We start from the raw sequence: 16521 nt of genomic DNA on the forward strand, positions 1-16521 counted from the left end.
CCCAGGACTGAAAGTTGTGGTGATGCACCATGGGAACATGGGAATAGGCGTCGATAGACGTGAACCACTCTCCCTTGGAAATCCGCTGATGGGAGAAAGAACCCCAACAGCCAGCCTGGAGACATCTCCTGGCACCCCTGCCGGGGGGACGGGGACGTAAGTAGGGTTGTATAGGTAGCGGTCCGGCCTCTCAGCAGGACGCCGAGGCCTGTTGCGGCTACTAGGGTAAGCTGGAGGCTGAGAAAACGGCCTTATGGGGCCAAAGTGGGACCCCTAGGTCTGGGGGTGCAGGCATGTCCCTGCAAAGACCAGAGAACTGCTGCCTGGTCTGGCTAGCTCTAACAGTCCGCTGAAGCGCCTGTATAGTAGCTGACTCGAACAGCTCACCAGGTTCCACTGGGACAGTACAGAGGGTCCTCCTACATGTCTCAGATAGGGGTGACTGCGCCAGCCAAACCTGGCGGCGAGTCTGAACCAGGGTGGACATCATACATCCACGTTCCCTCGATATGAGCGCAAACGCCTGCAATGAAGCATCACTGAGCAGAAGCGTCGAAGTAGCCCGCTGCAGAGAATCTGCGAGGGAAAGCATGAGGTGGGAGAGGCAGTTGTCGATACGGTGCACAGCGCTGCTGTGTCATAAGCCCTGGATAGCAGGTCATCTTTGACCCGACATTGGGTCGAGGGCACCTGGCATCGGGCCTCAGAGTCTGCTCAGGGGAAACTGATGGACGCCATAGTCGTCTAACTGGCTGGCATACGTGCAAGGCCAGATTTGCCACCGCCTGCATGGTCTGATGTAAGGCGGGAGAGAGCCCTGGTGTCTCCACCATGCCCGCAACTCCCTCAGATATTCCTCGGAGGGAGGAACAGAAAAGGTGGTGAGGGCGGGAAGGCGCCTGAAGAAGGCACTCACAGGTGGATGTTCCAGCTGCTGTGTATGCCAGGCGTGCATACAAAGCGCCATACAAATGACCAGGGTAGGTTGGGCTGGATTCAGCTGCCCTGACAGGGGGAGATAGACCTCCCGCATCAGGTGTTCCACTTCGGCCAGCCTAGCAGACCTTACTGCTCAAGGCGTGACGCCGCAGGTCCTGCCTGGGTTCTCCGAGAGGCCCTGCCTCAGAAGCTCGAGGCTAGGGAAAGAGGTCAGGGCCGTCCTCCGGCTGAAGAGGAGCTATACAGGTCCTACAGCCGGGAGAGTTTAACATGGCCGCGATTCTGGTGGAACCCTTGTCCCACTAGTTTATGCGGAATTCCAAATCAGTCCGAGCGGGAGCTCTCTGCTGAATGTTGAGAGAACAGGCAGGGGGCAGTCAGTGGCGAGTGATCCTTTGGACACTCTTCCCTTGGCCAGCCGCTGCGGATATTGGTGACCCACCAGTTAGCCTGAGCGAGAGCACTCTGCTACTGTGGAAACAGGTCAGGCAAAGTCCTTATAGTGAGAGGGGCGAGGACACTCTCTAAGCTCACTCTCTTCACTAAGATAGTTGCTGGAGATATTAGTGTCCCACCAGTTAGCTTGAGCGAGAGCACTCTGCCACTGTGGAAACAGGCCAGGCAAAGTCCTTATAGTGAGAGGGGCGAGGACACTCTTCACTAAACTAGTTGCTGCAGATATTGGTGTCCCCCCAGTTAGCTTGAGCGAGAGCACTCTGCTACCGTAAAAAACGGACAAAAAAGAACACAGTCCGTACAGTGAGAGGGGAGCGAGGACACTCTCTTCACTAAGATAGTTGCTGCCGATATTGGTGTCCCACCAGTTAGCTTGAGCGAGAGCACTCTGCCACTGTGGAAACAGGCCAGGCAAAGTCCTTATAGTGAGAGGGGAGCGAGGACACTCTTCACTAAGCTAGTTGCTGCAGATATTAGCGTCCCACCAGTTAGCTTGAGCGAGAGCACTCTGCTACTGTGAAAAACGGAAAAAAGAACACAGTCCTTACAGTGAGAGGGGAGAGAGGACACTCTCTTCACTAAGACAGCTGCTGCAGATATTGGTGTCCCACCAGTTAGCTTGAGCGAGAGCACTCTGCCACTGTGGAACAGGTCAGGAAAACAGTCCGCATAGTGAGAGGGGAGCGAGGACACTCTCTCCACTGGGATAGTTGCTGCAGATATTGGTGCCCCACCAGTTAGCTTGAGCGAGAGCACTCTGCTACTGTGAAAACGGACAAAAAAGACCACAGTCCTTACAGTGAGAGGGGAGCGAGGACACTCTCTTCACTTGGACAGTTGCTGTAACTCTTGGTGTGCTACCAGTTAGCCTGAGCGAGGGCACTCTGCTAACTGATATCCGCTACCGATATGTCCATAATGTTTACAACAATCAATGGACACAATCCGAGTATTAGCTTAGTCTAGTTAGCCGGAGCGAACTCGACAGCCGTAATGCGTAAAAACCATCAATGGGCACAACCTCAATGTTGATTTAGTATAACTAGCATTCACCGAGTTAGCCTGAGCGAGCACATTCCGCTAACTGTGATCGTTGTAATGCTACAAAGTTGATGGCCACAGCCCCAGTACCAGCTTTGTTTAGCTAGTTTCCCACTGAGTTAACCTGAGCGAGGATGCTCTGTTAACTGTGACAGCCGTAAGGCTACAAAGTTGATGGACACAGCCCCAGTATCAGCTTTGTTTAGCTAGTTTCCCACTGAGTTAACCTGAGCGGGGACGCTCTGTTAACTGTGACAGCCGTAAGGATACAAAGTTGATGGCCACAGCCCCAGTATCAGCTTTGTTTAGCTAGTTTCCCACTGAGTTAACCTGAGCGGGGACGCTCTGTTAACTGTGACAGCCGTAAGGATACAAAGTTGATGGCCACAGCCACAGTCTCAGCTCTGTTTAGCAAGCTTTCCACTGAGTTAACCTGAGCGGGGACGCTCTGTTAACTGTGACGGCCGTAAGGGTTACAAAGTAGATGGACGCAGTCCCAGCTAGCATCTCACCAAGTTAGCCTGAGTGAAGACACTGCTAACTGCGAATTACGTCAGATGTAAAGATTAAATCTCCATGGACACAACGCCAATGCCGATCTAGTGTCTCACAAAGTTTGCCTGAGCAGGAACACTCTGCTAACTGTGATAGCCGTAACACTGTGAAGGGCGGGCCGACAGCGTAATTCTACGCTCTCGTTAGCGCGCCACTCGATTAACTAGAGCGGAAGCGCTCTGCCAACCGTGGAACAAACAACTGTTATAGAAAACAATGTTAATCGATCTTACCGATTGCTGTCATCACGACTTAGCTGGCCCTTATCAGACTGGTGACGACCGATGATAGGGGCGTCCACCAGTCCGGGTGCTCGATGTCCGAACGGCGAACACACCGTTCCCTCCGAAGAGGGACAGCTCGTCGCAGCCTTTGGAGGGCGAGAGAACCGCAACTCCGACCGGTGGTCACAAGGCTACAGCGACGAGCTCTAATATGTCTTGATCGTAGACACATCCTTGTTTATGCTACCATGGTAGCTAACCTGCGTCGCGAGAAGATGAAAAGGACTGAGCTCAGGATGACACCGGAACTTATAGACGACGGGGGTCATCCGAGGTCACACGTGACTTTGTTGATATAAATATTCGACCTGCGCATGCGCGCGACGGAAGATATCCAGTGTGAAGCACTGCCTCTGGCGGTCAGTAAGGATGAAATAGAACAGCGACCTGATTTGCTCCTGTGGTGTCAGAGCTTCAGTGATGGTTGTTGGCTGCTGTGAGATCCAGACCTTTATGATGGCTCCAGCTGATTTCACCCCAGCAATGATCTGCTCCCTGAAGTCCTCCAGGACGTTTTCCACTACAAATGAATTCGAGAATGTGGTGCAATCTGTGAAATGTTCCTTCAGTTTTCAAGGTAGGTTTTCACTTAATCAAACTAAAAAAGAAACTATTCTTTCAAACATGTGGAAGTAGATGCATCAAAGAGTTGCAGTGGAAGTTTGTAACATTTGACAGTATGTTTACTGATGATCATGCGTGAGTAAGAATACATGCATGTGTATGGTTGAGAACCAAACGTAATCATTTTGAGGATGAACATAAACTTACCATGGTCTCTTGATTAATATGTTTCCATATTACAAATTCAGAACTGTTTTCAATGAGATCACAGGCTTGAGTAGGAATGCAATTAAAATTTAGAGAATTATAGAAAACTTGCATTGCATTGCAGAGTTATATTATAAATTTATATATATACAAAATATATAAATATATATATATATTTTTTTCTTACCTCATCCTCCTTTTGTCTTGAGTTGTGGCCAAAAACACAAAGTAAACCACGTAAGGCTCAAAGTCCTTGGCACATTTTAGCTAGTCATTTGAGGGCTGTGCTTGTTTGCCTCGTTGTTAAACTCGGGATATCTGTGGGGATGGGGCAGTCTTGTGCTACTATCTTCAAAACATTGTATATCTCTTCTCTGCAGACGTTTGGTGACCACCAGGTTGGGTTGTCAGATAGATGTTACACCCAGAAAGTTGTTAATTATTGGATGGATGGTGGTGCAACATCATGCTCTGAGTCTGGCCTCAGCAGATATGGTTGGGGTTCATTTTTTTGGGCTTGGTGGGTTTCCCTCACCACTCCTGATGTAAACAAGCATTGGATAATCACGGATGAGCAGGCAGCAGCTCCCATACTTGTGCATGTATTATATAGTAGTACAAAAAGGTGGCATTAATTCTTGATTTTCAAATGTAAATATGGTAATAAATTGGCATTATTGAAACGGTTTCCATCAAACATTTCGCAAATAATATGCAGCAGTCTTGGTTTTCAAAGTAATCATGCATCAGAAATACCAAAAGAGGGGAATATGTGGAAATGTTGGGATTGAACCTCACTTTTTGGGGACCGTGTATGGAAATAAGCTGGGTCGTCATGTCCATATAACTAACAGGTCAGTATAGCACATCGACTTACTTTGGCCATTGGTCATTTAGGTACATTTACACAGAAGTTAACCTGACATTTCTTAAAAAGAAATTGTGTCAGATTAACTTTCATTTCACACTACCAATTCAATTCAATTCAATTCAATTCAATTCAATTCAATTCATTTTGTATAGCCCAGAGTCACAAATCACAAATTTGTCTCAGAGGGCTTTACAATCTGTACACATGCGACATCCCCAGGACCCTCACATCGGAGCAGGAAAAACTCCCCCAAAAAACCCTTTAACCGGGAGGAAAAAGGAGGAAACCTTCCGACGAGCAACAGAGGAGGGATCCCTCTATCAGGATGGACAGAAGTGCAACAGATGTCATGTGTGCAGACCGCTCATCTCGGCTTCATTTTACTCCCGTGCTTAATTTAACTGTAACTTCCAATGTACAGCCTACTTTAACCGTCAGCTCTTTGATGAGCAGCTCAATCATTTAAGCAATGAAATGAAATGTTCATGAATGAAAAGTGAAAGTTCTGAATAATATATCACCGTCACTGCCACCGTCTCTCTACAGCAGTGGCGGGCCGTGCATTTTATACCTGGGCCTTCACTGCTGTCCTGTGTGGTGGAAATGTATCATATGGTTCTTTTAGTTATAACTTGTCTCACTTAAACCTGCATATACCAGCCTAATGCTGCGTTCACACCGGTCGCGTTGATTTTTTGACGCGCGTCAAGATTACATACAAAGTCCATGCACAGACGATGGCGCAGCGCGTTGGACGCGTTATTGCAGTGCGGTGGACGCGGTGGACGCCGCAAAATCGCCAACGCGCGAGTTGACATTTTTCAACTTCAGCGACATAATCGCGTGACGCTGTGGCGCGATAGCCTATCAGCGTTGAGTTGCTCCCCCTGTCATCACTGGCTTCCTGCCGTTGTTGAATCAGGAAATAAATCCTGTAGCCGTCTGTGTTCACCCAGAGCTCTACGATACCTCATATCAACAGAGACCGGACCAAACTATGTGTATACATGTGTGTGTGTAAACCATACGGTACAAACAATGAATAGACGCTGCCGTATTTACGTCTACGTGACGTTATTGAGTGCTGGTGGAGCTGCTACGATGTTAGCATAGCCTAGCACCGATCCATCAGAGCTCCATTGAGAAGACCAGTAACCTACAAATCGGTATCATTACGTAGTTATTTCGGAGTCCCTTTTTGTCGGAGAAGACAAGTACAAATCGGCATCATTATGTAGTTATTTCGGAGTCCCTTTTTGTCGGTTTATTGCCGTTGTATCACAGCCAAATCAGTTTATTTTGTGTTCCTACAGCTGTAGTAAACAGCGACCGGTGGCTTGCTAGACAGTGAATACAGCTCGATACAATCCACGGAGCTCCTCTGAACAATATTATGAACCAGACATGACGGCGTTTGGCATTCCGATGTTTGAGGGACTTCCACAACACGTACAAAGCAGCAATTGTAGCGGAAATAAATGGCGGCCAGGTGAACAGCTTCCAGGACGATAAACCACGCCCCCTCTCCGGCGCTACGAGATTTTGCGGCGTTTGGTGTGAACACGACCGGCGGCTCGTTGGATGCGATTGTGCAGTGCGTTGGACACGATTTTGCAGTGCGTCAAAAAATCAACGCGACCGGTGTGAACGCAGCATAACCCTGTTCCCACGAAAAGGCTGGGAAGCTGGCCTTGGTGGGTGAAGCGGCCGACAACATCTGTGAGGGGGAGGGTGAAGGGAGAGGACACGAGATAACGCACATATATACTCTGTTTTGTCTTTTTACTGTTGTTAGATCTCTGAACCATCCGTGGGGAAAGAGCTCTATCCATTCAGCTGAATTATTATTGAAGTGTCTGTTCATTAAATATGTTTTTAGTACTTTAAGAAGTTCCATCGTGATTATTTCTCACAGAGAGGTTAAAGAGATTTTTTTTCCACCACATCCTGCAGCTGACACACAGCTACGGTTGTTATTTGTTTCGTGTAAAAATGAAGCCAACACCTGTAGATACACTAACTGCTATTGATGTTACGAGATGTGCCGACGCTTCGAAGCGTGTGTCGAGTAATGGAGGGGGCGTTTCCTCGAAGCGCGTATCGAGGCTTGCTTCATTTAGGGGAGGAGCCAAAAATGATGACGTCCGAAGCATCGCTGCCCGGCTGTACCACGTGACTGCTTAGGGAAGTGGTACAGATTTTGCCGGGAGGTTTGACAGCAATATAAACCCCTCAGGCTCCATTCAAAATGTGGGTTGTTGGTGGAGAGTTGCGGTCAGTTGAGAGTTTGGATAGTTTGGACAGCGTTTATATAGTTTGGAGAGTTAGGAGAGTGAGGAGAGAAGGATAGGTGATAAGATGGAGCCAGCTAGGAAGAGGAGGATTTCTCCTGTGTGGGAACACTTTGATTTGATAACTCCTAATAAGGTAAGCTAAATCTAACTCTATTTCAGACACATTAGGTTTGCTTATCAAGAACTGTATTTTTCACAGTTTCTTATTTTATTCAAAGGTGAGGTGTTTATTGTGCTCCAAGGAGTTGGGGTACAGTAACAACACCTCATCCATGTTAAGGCATTACCGTGCCGTGCATGAGAATAAGGAGGAAACTGGAGCTTCACCCAGCCATGGTAAGTCATTACAATATTACAAATGCACCATCACAATTTTTCCCTGTTCACTTTTGTTTATTGTGCAAATAAAGACAGGTAACAGACACTGTATTTATTCTCTTTTAACCAGCCACCAGAAAACAAGAGCTGGATGAAGCCCTCGTCTCCATGATAGTGAAGGACACACAGCCCTTCAGTATTGTGGATGATGTTGGATTCAGGGCATTTGTGTCCAAACTGGATCCTAATTATGTTATCCCTACAAGGCAGGTATGTATGGGTGCATGCATGAAACAAATGAGTACTTTATTGTGTCTCACAGTTCAGCACGATATATTTTTTCCTTTAGGCTCTGAAGGCCATGGTGGAGGCCAAGTATGAGTCAGCTAAGGAGAAGGCTAAGGCTAAAGTGGAAAAGGTGGCTGCTGTTAGCCTTACTTCTGTATCAAAATTTATATCGACTTGGTCTTGCGTTTTTGTGCACGCCAGCATCTTCTGTACCCTGTGAAAGGGTGTTTTCAAAGGCCGGAGAGGTTGTGTCAAAAAAAAGGAATAGTTTAAAACCAAAAACTGTTGAGAAACTGTTATTTCTGAATAAAAATTAATACAATGTCCCCTGTCCTGTACATCACTGTCCAAGTTACACAAGCATATTCAGTCCCCGCTTCCTAGTTCCACAAGCACTTTCACTGTCCTCTGCCTGCTTACGCCCATGCCATTTTCCTAAAGTGACATAACATTATTACACAACCTGCCATATCATATGATACTACCATTTTGGGAAAATTTACACACACAGAATACATTCAAAAAATATTTTATTATGCACATGTGTGATAATTTATGGACAGAAATTATTTGGTCATACATTTTTGTAATTCATAGTCATTCCCAACAGCCATAACAGACACAAAAATTCAATGCATCACATTATGTGGTTCAGATACAGCTGCCTGTGATTATACACTTGGCCAGTAGGTGGTTTCGTGTGCACATGAAGCTTCGAGAAATGAACCCTTTCTCGAACCAATTGGTTGAAGTGGTTCGATGCCTCATGAGGCTTCATCTCACCATCACTACTAACTGCCGAGAGTGCGTCTCCTCTTTGCTCTGACTGCAGAGCGAGGCTTCTGTGGGCGGCGGCGGAGGGGCTCACGGCAGCTCCCGCTGCTCGTTCACGACAGTGCAGAACGTACATGCTTTAACGTCAAAACACCAGAAAATTCTCCATTAACACCAGAACAAGTCGCTAGATTTGTCACTAGTAGCTTTTGACAAAAAAAAGTCTCCATGAGGGTTTGGAAAGTCGCCAGATTTAGCGAGAAAGTCGCCAAGTTGCCAACAATGCCACCTGCTAAATATGTCCCCAGAGCAACATTGAACATAACAATGGTTCCTCTCACATATAAAACCAAACAAAAATCTTCATAAAAAGAAGTTGTACAAATAATAATATATAAACAAGCCTATTAAAGCTACTGCAGATGTAAAAACAAACGCATTTAACATACCAGAGCTGCTGTTCACTATTTAAAGACAAAGTGCGTCCTCCTTTCTTTGTTAACAAAGAGTTTAATCTCACGGTTGTTCAGTACATCCATGCGTTTTAGTTCCAGTAAGAAGTCCTTCTCCATTCATGGACGCCAGTGAAGACAGTCGAGCCTCCCCACTTGTATTTCTTGAATACGTTTTAATGTGTTTGAGGGCTCCACAGAGGCAGCAGATATTGGGATTGTCACCACCAAACACGTCAGGCTAGCCCACTGACCAATCACGTACTTGTAGGCCAGCTAGCAGGCTCTGGCACGTCAAAGAATACGCCCAACATGTCAAACTAAAGATCTGATTGGTTGAAGAATATGACAATCAACAATATCGTCCCCATTCACTTAAAGTGCACATGGATTCACTTGAGAGTCTGCAGGCCTCGGGCCTCTCTTCTTACCTAGAGACACAGAGGTTGTAGAAGAAAATCAGCATTATAACTGTGAATTGAACTTGAATTGAACTGAATGCATTTGGGCTCACACGTAAACAGTTACATAACGTGTTATTCTGGTTCTCAGCATCGTTTTTGGGAAATGATTCTCAGGGCCAGATAAAGAGTGATTAATCTCTCAAGTGCACCAAAACAACTCCGTACATGGAGTTGTGTTCTGTGTGCCCAGAACAAAATAGGAACCTGCCCAAATTAGGAGTCCAGATGTGTCCTGTTTTGATTGAACAGACAGGTTTGAATGATGCAACACAGCAGAAGAGGCGTGCATTTAGACTATAAAAGTGGTCCTCGGACAGTAAGATTTTGAATCTGTTTCCATATGCCAAGTTCGTGTGATGTTAACGAATGTGCATTAAACGATTCCCGCTGGTTTGCAACTCCAGTTCGTCGCCTGTCATCTCCTCATTTTCGCTACGACATAATGAGATCTGATTGGATAAAAGCTCTACTTAAAACAAGCTGCACTGGAAGCAGAGCAACTGAGGAAGACAGTAGCTGTGCAATGAGAAAATAAGATAATGGGAAAAATATTTTTTTAAATTATAATACATATGGTGTATTTAAGAAAAATTATTAAATTATTAAATAGATATAGCTTTGTGATTCTGTTTAGGCCAGCCGAGAAGGCCTTGCAGGCCCTGACGGCCCACCACTGCTCTACAGAACATGTGAACAAAAAAACAGTGCAATCACATTTTTTCCTTGACTTTAGCAACTTTAGCAGTTTGCTTTTCTATAATCCACCCTCTGCTGGACACATTTTAGATCTAAAAAGTAAAGTTAAATATGATTTAGTTAATAAATTGTCGCACTAAATTTTCATCATTATACATTATACTATATTTATTTTTATAGCTTTACTTACTTATTACTTTATAGATTAAAATTGTATTTAAATAGTATGCGCGTCACACTGTACCTGAGATGGTAGTAAAATGGTGCTCTGAAACACTACCATGTTCATTCACAAGGACCGCCAAAATAAAAACAACATGAAGGTTCTTTGCAGTAGCTTTAAATAATAAAATGATTTCAAGATATCTTAAAGAGTAAATAAACCCCAGAGTTTTGACTGAAGTGCCTCTACCCTGGTAATAAAAAACAAAAACGCCTCTATAACGTGAAAACATAGGCAGGGCTGGAAGGGGGGCAAAGACACACCCTGTCCGGTGTATCTTTGGTGCATTTTCCCTTACCAGTGTAGCATTAAAATCACAGGACAGCACACGCCTCTTCTCTCTTTCCCGTGGACTTAGAATTAAGCCATTCATGATTTGCTAAATCTTGTGAATTGGTGTTGGAGACTCATTATGTGGCGATACCATGTGTTTTAATCCTACATTCTTCATTTAGGGAGCTGGCTAGTTATCAAGCTAGCATGCTAATTCCTTGCTATATTCACATTACAATTATAGAACATAAAAAGCACCACATGAACTGCTGAGCTTGGTTTACTTTACGTTAACATGTAGACATAAAACATTTACAAAAATGTGTCTCCATGACTTTACATGCAATGTTGGAATATGTGTATGCTAGCAATTAGCATTAGAGCTAGTGGTTAGCATAAGCAATTACCAGGCTAATTGAAAGGGCAACGGCTACTCTTAACTGATACTCTTCTTTCCACAGTCTGCAGAGACGGGTGTCGGAGTTTGATTTATCATAATAGAGTAGCACCATCAATTATATCCAAATGTTTAAAACTCACATATATGACATATGCATACTGAAAACTAGTGTGAATATAGTGTGGTTTGAATGGTTTAACATATAACCTGTTTGATGTAGTAAGGATTAAACGTTTTTTTTAAACCACTCTCCAGTAACCCTATAGCTATTGGGGTCTAGCAGGTGTGAGGAAGGCTGCTCCAGGCCGGGCTGGAGTTTTTCAACTCCAATTAGAAAGATGTTATCTAGGGGGGGGGGGGGTGGGGGGGCGGAAATCAATACAGCATAGTATCGCAAAATCTTGATCTGGTATCGATACACCAAGGCTGATATTTTAATATATAAAAATAATGTAAATAGAGATTGCATTGTCAGGGATGGGTGACTTAAAAAGCATTAATGCTCCTCTTCAGCTTGCATTTTTTATACTGATTATAGGTCGATAACAATGGGCAGTAAAACTTTATTTCACAATTTGATGGTGTAACTGTGTAAATGTTCACATGACTCCCTGGTAATTTTTTCTATCCAAAATGTTTACACATTGCCAATTGAAGGCACTTTTTGGCAGATATAAAGGTGGAGTGTCGCTCTGACATTATTATAGCGCATTATTATACAATGCTTCAGTTCTCTCTCTCACACACAGCAAACCTGCGCTCACACACATGTAACGTGACTCACACAAGAGGAGATTTCACTGCAAGTCATGGTCCCCTTGACTTGGTCAAATGCCAACTGTGTTGTTCCTGCAGGTCTGAGTGAAAATGCCCCCTTCTTGCCTTTTTCTACCACTTGAAATTATATTATGTCTGGTCATGGTCTTTCCTTACTTTTTGTTACTATACTGTATAAAATGCTTTCTTTTTATCTGGGATGATAATATGGATAATGAAGATGATTTTAAATGATTTATGTGTCCTGATTTTTGATGTAATGTTTTACATTTTTGACTCATTTGTATTCAAATATTCATCTTTTCAATAATTTGTCATTTGTTTCAACAATGTAACTTTTCAATCATGAATACTATAAAAGTGATTTTAGTTGTAATAAAACTCCTACTCTGCACTGTGTGTTATGATAGTAATTGTTGTATACAATATGTGTGCATAACTGTTCAATTCCATGCATCCGGTGGTATTTTCAAAGTGATTGAAATGAGATGAATTTACAAAACATCCAACGGGTGGTATACACTCAAAATGGAAATTTAGGAGCTTTAAATGCATAATTTGGAGTTGTTTAAACATATCTTATTGTAAAGGACATAAGTACAGTCCCAGATGTGTTGACATCATTGATGTGTATCTTGGCGACCCAGGAACAACTTAATATCCCCGAAAAACCAGCAGCGCCCAGTTCTTAATTAAGAGGATATAAATTACTCCAAACCGGGACATGGGCAGCACATGGCTAATTCATCGGAGTTAGAATCTTTTGCAGACTGAGGTAATGGCAAAGCTAAAGTTAACAATTATTATTAGCCCACTCTCCTCTGCTGCCCATTGCAACCTGCGCAATCTAGGGATTTTCTTTGATCGATCCATGTCGTTTGACCCCCATGTTAAGCAGCTGTCCAGGTCATGTTTCTTCCATCTAAGAAATATCACTAAACTGAGATCTGTAGTATCAACACCTGAATTAGAGATGATCATAAAGACGGAATAAATGAATGAACACAGTCGAGAGGTTTATTTTGAAGCCTGGGATCTTAGTTCATCACTGGAGAGGGGCTGTCAATATTCACTCTGTAGATATAATTCACCATTCATTTATCTCTTCTCGCATTGACTACTGTAACTCACTTTTCACATCACTCAGTGTATCTGCTCTTAACCGTCTGCAGGTCATCCAAAAACGCTGCTGCCAGATTACTCACCAGGACAAATCGACGGTCTCATATCACCCCCGTACTCCGATCTCTCCACTGGCTCCCTGTAGCATCTAGGATACACTTCAAAATTCTCACCATCACTTACAGAGCACTTCACGGTCAGGCTCCGACTTATGTAGCTGATCTACTTCGCCCCTATTCACCCGCCCGCACTCTCAGGTCAAACGCTCTAGGTCTTCTGTCAGTCCCACGCACACGATTTAAGACCCGTGGTGACCGAGCCTTTGAGGCAGTGGCCCCGAGGCTCTGGAATGCTCTGCCTGCAACTCTACGCCTCGCAGATACTGTGAATACTTTTAAAAAACAGCCGTTTGAGTAAAAAGTAAACCCATGTCCTAGACCTGCTCTTAAAATATGTTTTACATTTTTATTTTATTTTAATATTTTTTCTCGGTGTATGTAATTTATTGACCCTAGGGTCACATTGTGTTTTTTATGCTTTTAAATTTCTGCTGTTAAGCACTTTGTGACGTTATGTCTGTGAAAAGCACTATATAAATTAATTTCATTCGTTCATTCATTCAATTAAAACTATAGTTAGAAAGAGAAGAAGTTAGACGTTGAGCTGAAAACCATGAAATCAACTCAAAACATGACATGATCATTATAGTGGATTATTATTGGAGTGTGTTTAATATAGTAAGTGTATTCCCTTTGGTGTACCAAAGAGAGTGATCATGATGTATTCACTTAAAATGTATGGCGAACAAGACATATTTTACATAATACATTTTTTGCTGATAATTCTTAAAATGTAGGGAAACTGCATATGAATAGATGTTGTAAAGCATTTCTGGATATACAGTATGATGCTAGCTCTGGGAAGTTATCCCTTTCTTATTTTCAAAATGTTTTATGTGCATAGTACAGAAAAACATGAAACATTAACAAAAAAAACTTTTATTTGAAAAAATAACTAAAACAATAACTACCAACACAAATTATTTAACATCCTCCTTGTGCTCCTCCCAGACCTCCATTTCATCCTCCCATCTCTGTTTGGCTGCCAGCATCACACACATCTGTACACAAAAATACAGACACATTTTTTGTGTTGGTTGCATTATAAAAGAATTAACATGAAAAAAGCAATGTCAAATTTAATATCAACACTGTCCATGTTACCCTCCCAATTCACACCCAATGTGCTAAATTGAGATACATTTGTTAGATATTCAGTTGTGTCTAATGTGAATTTTCCTTTTACTGCTACCATACTTATTTTTGCCGAAGAAGCATATCATATTGGGCTATGTTTGAGTTTGATAATTGAAGATTGCTTTAATATTCTACTCATTTTGAAAAAGTAACAGCCAGTGTGCATACTCCAGCCGACCAATGATGTAACTTCATTCGTCCCTCAAACAGAGACAGACTTTTGCGTGTATAGAGCTAGCCAGCACTTTCCTGCAGTCCAAAAATCTAATTTGATCAAATACAATATTATTACACATCAAAGGCTGTACCTTAACTTATTTTATACACAACACTTGTGCTACTAAGGTTAAACGTTTTGTAGCACGAGGATAAAATGCTCAAGTGAATCCACTGCCGATGTGTTTAGGGCGCCTGCAACATACAGTATATGTCGCACTGTACAGCCCTGACAACCATCACAGTCATATCTTTGACAACATTCAAACTACAAAAAAACACTTACCATCAGCTGCATAACCTCTAAGCTGCAACTGCAACACCTCCAGCTCAGCCTTGCTGGCTGTCAGCTCCCTCTGCAGCAAAGCCACCTCTTCCTCCGCCGCCATCTGACAAAGACAAAAACAAGAAAGAGATTCGCAAGAACCAAAATCGGTTCTTTATTTGAGTTTGGTTCTCTCGCTTTTTCATTTTTGGATCCAGATAACAAAAACGGAAAAAACGGCTGTGCATTTCCCTTTACTCCGTTTTTTTCGTTTAAACGATAAAACAGACGTAAAATCAAAACGTACACGAATGAGATACCATTACAGTAATGCATTCCTGAAATTTGCAGTCACACAAAGTGGAAAAACACAACAACAATTATTTCGAAACAACAAACATGATTAAATAAAATACTTCATAAGCAACATACGCTTACTTACAAATATGCCTGCTTTCCGCTGCTGAGTGAGATCTCCGTAGAAAAAACAGCGTGTCAAACCTCTTCTTCTTCTTCTGGTTCTCCGGCGGTTGGCATCCATCTCATTGGTGCATTACCGCCACCTTCTGCTCCGGAGTGTGGATCAGCCAATAGACTTACAATATTTCCCCCAAACAAAACGAACTAAATAATAATAATTAAACAAATAAAAATGTCTAGTGTTTTCTATCATTTCAGTGTTTTGTTTAGCGCACTATGGCAATTTAGGAATTTAACCTGACCTCCCTAATTAGACATTCTTGTGCCTGACTGAAGGACTTCATACAGTTTGTCTTGACAGCTGTTCAAATGAAAATACCTTAAACTTGCTAGGGCTGAAGATGAGTAGTTGAGAAGATGAGCATATCAACACCTTTTCCTATTTGTTTCCACCCATCGTGGAGCAACCAGCACTGCCAGCATCTCCACTGTGTAAACCCCGAGATTATCGGATGTTCTTCTGTTGATTCCTATTCCTTTAGCTGGTATTGCCACCCCATATCCTGTCACTTCTGTCTCCGATTTCTTAGCACCATCCATGCAAATCTGTGTATAATCACTGTACTCTTTCATTGCATAACCTTACCAATAACATTACCAATAAAAATATTTGGCTGCTGATCCATATGTAAGTAAGTAAGTCAAATTAGTAGTCACAATTTGCTGAACAGGAGCAGAATTACAAACACAAAAGCACAATGTGGGCCAATGATTTACATTAAAATGCACAAAAACAGAAAGTAGAAATGTAAAACATGGTTTAAAAGCAGGCTTAGGACATGAGTTGTTACACAAAAAACAGTCTAAACAGGTGTGTCTTGAGCTGATTTTTGAATGCGTTGTGGGACGAGGAGCAATTTAGTACAGATAATGAAGATGATTGTTTATATTAGGACGAGCCATTTTACTGTGTAGACAGTAATGACAGCCTATAGGCTGTCATTACCTGTCATAATCTTCTTCACTCCTATAGGAGTGAAGAAGATTAAAGGAGATAGTAGTTTGACCTGAGGATCGACTTCTATGAAATTCATTGAATGTAATGCCCTGGTCATACAATTAGGTGTTAGATGCACCATATAAAAAACAATGAACAAAAAGACCAAAACGAATTAAATATACAGGTTACATGGCTCTCTGTGGCTCTTAATAAGCCGATGGTATTATTTCTTAAGTGCAGGTCAATATACACACAGACCAGGACAGGACGCTGCACAGAAACAGGTCATGGAGGGCAGGCTGCAGGTGTGGATCGGGGACGGAGTGATTAATTGGGTCCATCTAGCTGGCGCCATGAGTAGTTGTC

At 43.0% G+C, this 16521-nt stretch overlaps 1 long non-coding RNA gene across 1 annotated transcript; it reads right to left on the reverse strand.

Annotated features, from left to right (window-relative positions):
- Positions 1-13980: 13980 nt before the first annotated feature.
- On the reverse strand, positions 13981-15249 carry LOC306788436. Its single transcript, XR_013772601.1, has 3 exons — positions 15178-15249; positions 14757-14859; positions 13981-14118 (listed from the first exon to the last, which is right to left on the reverse strand). It is a non-coding gene; the product is annotated as an uncharacterized lncRNA (long non-coding RNA).
- Positions 15250-16521: the final 1272 nt, after the last annotated feature.

The sequence above is a fragment of the Melanostigma gelatinosum genome (assembly GCF_949748355.1).
Source record: "Melanostigma gelatinosum genome assembly, chromosome: 14".
Lineage (NCBI taxonomy): Eukaryota > Metazoa > Chordata > Actinopteri > Perciformes > Zoarcidae > Melanostigma > Melanostigma gelatinosum.